This window comes from Echinops telfairi, unplaced genomic scaffold (genome assembly GCF_000313985.2).
Source record: "Echinops telfairi isolate 266 unplaced genomic scaffold, ASM31398v2 ScPeMD7_25;HRSCAF=90, whole genome shotgun sequence".
Lineage (NCBI taxonomy): Eukaryota > Metazoa > Chordata > Mammalia > Afrosoricida > Tenrecidae > Echinops > Echinops telfairi.
The window spans coordinates 31,851,829-31,854,999 of record NW_022103922.1 but is presented as its reverse complement, the minus strand read 5'-3'; positions in this window follow the sequence as shown (position 1 = coordinate 31,854,999).

Below are 3,171 nucleotides of genomic sequence, written 5' to 3'. Positions count from 1 at the left end.
GGGGTGGGGGTGGGGGTGGGGAGACACAAAGGGAGTGCAACAGAGCAGCACGGGGAGCAAAGCAATGAAGTCCCTGAGGAATCCCGAAAATAGACTTCAGACTTGTGGGGCAGAGCTTGGCAACTCATTCGACTCGATTTGAAAACATACTTAAGGGTCAGTAGACAGACTTGGAACTATTTATAGGCCCTTTTTTTCTTCTTCTTTTTCATGTCTATATATATAAGATAGGCAAGATCAACAATCCAGAGGAGAAAACAATGGGACCAATGGTGTGGGAGGGGTGATGGGGAGGTGAGGGAAAGGGAGTGGGGAGCCAACAAGTCCAGGGAGAAGTGAACAACAAGACATCTAAAATCGATGTCTGGTGGGGTTTAATCAAGTGCAATGTAGCCAAGAGGGTCTTAAAGGCTTGAAGTTAAACAAGTGGCCAACTAGCAGGGAAGCAACAAAGCCCACATAGAAGAAACACACCAACTTGTGTGATCACGAGGTGTCCATGGGATCAGGTATCAGGCATCAGAAGACCCAAAACTAGCAATCTTATCTATGTGAACATGGGGGGTTGGAGTGGAAAGCCAAAGCCCATCTGTAGACAATTGGACATCGCCTCATTGAAGGGTCACAAGGAAGGGACAAGCCAGCCAGGGTGCCGTATAACACTGACAAAACATAACATTCTCTAGTTCTTTAATGCTTCCTCCCCCCACTATCATGACCCCAGTTCTACCTTACAAATCCATCTAGACCAGAGCATGTACACTGGTACAGATAAGAGCTCTCCATACACAGAATCCAGGACAGACAAAACCCTCAGGAACAATAATAATGTGAGTAGCGATAGACCATGAGGGTGGGGGGAAGGCAGGGGGAGATGGGGGAGAAAGGAGGAACTGATCTCAATGATCGACATATAACACCGCCACGAGCGACAGAAACATGGGTGAAGAGAGATAGCAGACGGTGTAAGATATGAAAATAATAATACTTTTTAATTTAACAAGGGGTCAATGCCAACTTATGGTGACCCTAGAGGCCAGGTAGACGTGCCCCTTTGAGGTTGTTCCTAGTGCAGCTCCCAACTTCCAGAAAGTCTTTCATGATAGCCTCTCCTTTCAGGGCGCCCCCTTCCAAGGGCTTCCAACACATGAACCAGGTACAGTTGGTGCACTGATAGACTTCCCCCAAGCTTGGGCCAGGAGGCCCAAGACTCCATCATATACCCGGTAGGGGGAGCCAGAGCTTACTTCCCAGCCTGTGAAGGTGCCGCCAGTGGGCGGTAATACAACAAAGGTATGCACAAAACCCACTCTTCTTTAGGGAGGGAGGACAGGCAGAGCTGCAGTGTGATCTCTGAAGGAAATGTTTAGTGCTTTTGTTTTTCCTTTCCTTGCTTTGATGTTTACCGGGTAACAGTTCAAGGCCTGTGCTATCCTGAGCATTTTTGTGTGGGTTCGATTTATTAAAATATAATTATATACAAAGGGTAAAAAAACATATAAATATGTACATGCACGCCTCATCTCAAAAATGTGTGCATGTGTATAAAGCCAGACAAACCTTGTTCAAGTGATAAGGATGAGATGTTGCCATTGGATTCCCAAATTCCGTGACTTGAGTCTAGGCTAGAGAAGTTAGGTAAAAGGCACCTTGGAGAAAGAGAACTGGATGTGAGGACGGGGCTCCTCGTCAAATCCTGTCTCTAATCCTTAATCAGCTGTTTGACCATTAAAATAACAAACTCACTGCCAATTGAGTTGAGGCTACTCATATAGGACAGGGGGGAACTGCCCCGGGAGTTTCTGAGACTGTTTACAGAGTAGAAAACCCAGTCTTTCTCCTGTGGAGTGGCTTGTGGTTTTGAACTGCTGGCCTTTCGGATTGCAGCCCAATTCATAACCACTACACCACCAGACCATAGGCCATAGGTGGTGCTCTCGTCCCCACTGAGCTGATTATGAATTTCTGCTGTAAAGGATGAGAACACAGCCATAAGAACCCCACTTCCCGTGCTTGTAGCAGAGCCGGTCTGTTGAGAAACTTCAGTCCCAGGGAGGTGTCGAGTCTCCAGCACTTCAACACCCCCCAAATTATTCTTGTACGGTCAAGACCTGGGAAGCTGGTTGGGGAGAACTTAGAAAAACAAACAAAATAAAATCCGAAGTCGTCAAGCCTGAATCCGGAGCCTCTTCCCTCCTCCTGGTTTGTCCCAGACAGGGCAGAGCGAGTCTCAGCCACAAACAGAGGCTGGAGGAAAACGCGGCCTGACCCAGCTCCTAAGAGCCCCAAGCAATGTGGAGAGAGAGGAAGGCTGAAGGGCAGAGAGTGGGCTGGGCGGCAGCTTCTCAGGAACGTGGAGAACTGCTGGGCGCTGAGCTGGCCACCCTGGAGCACAGCCCCAACCAAAGAGGTAATGCCCTCTGGAGCAGAAGTGGCCATGCTGCTGGCCAGGCTCGGGTGTTCATTCGTTTTGCTGGGCACGCAAGGCCCAGCTCTCCAGGGTCAGTTTGGAAGGAGGTGCGGATTTGTGTTTTCCTGAGACCTCTCCCCTCCCTAGGTCGCATGCTGCCACCTGGGTCACTGGCTCTGGCTAGTTTGTGGACTAGAGGGGGTGGCATGTCCAGGCCTGCAGGAACAGGTTTAACTGGCTTCAGAGAGTCTTGGCTCCACCCCAGACTCCTTTGCCTCTGGGTAGAGCAGGTGGGAGAACTGGGGCAGGAGGAGACAGAACAGGGCCAAAAGGGATGTGGAGGTGCTTGAGGACCAAGGACCATGGAGACGTTCAATGGGCTCTGAGAAAGGAGGCCAGGGCCCCTCAGACTTCCCTGCACGCCTCCCAAAGGAGTGCCTCGCAGGGTACTTCTGCCTCCAGCCCCTCTCGGCTCCTCCTTTGAGGACCACTTGCAGTGGGTCTCAGCTTGAGTTTTCAGAAATGGCCTGCCTAAAGGAGTCTTCCCCTTGTCTCTTGGACCCACCCACCCACCCCTCGTCCCCGCATTCCCCCACCCCCACCAGCCCGCCAGCAGCCGATGCTTCTAGTCAGGCCTCATTCCTTGTGGTTCCTTGAGGGCGGGACCTGAGCCACTGTCTGTGAACCTCCACCAGCTCTGTGGGAGGTCAGTGCAGAACAGCCTCTGAAAACCTCCGCTTCCATCAGAATGTGACAACCTG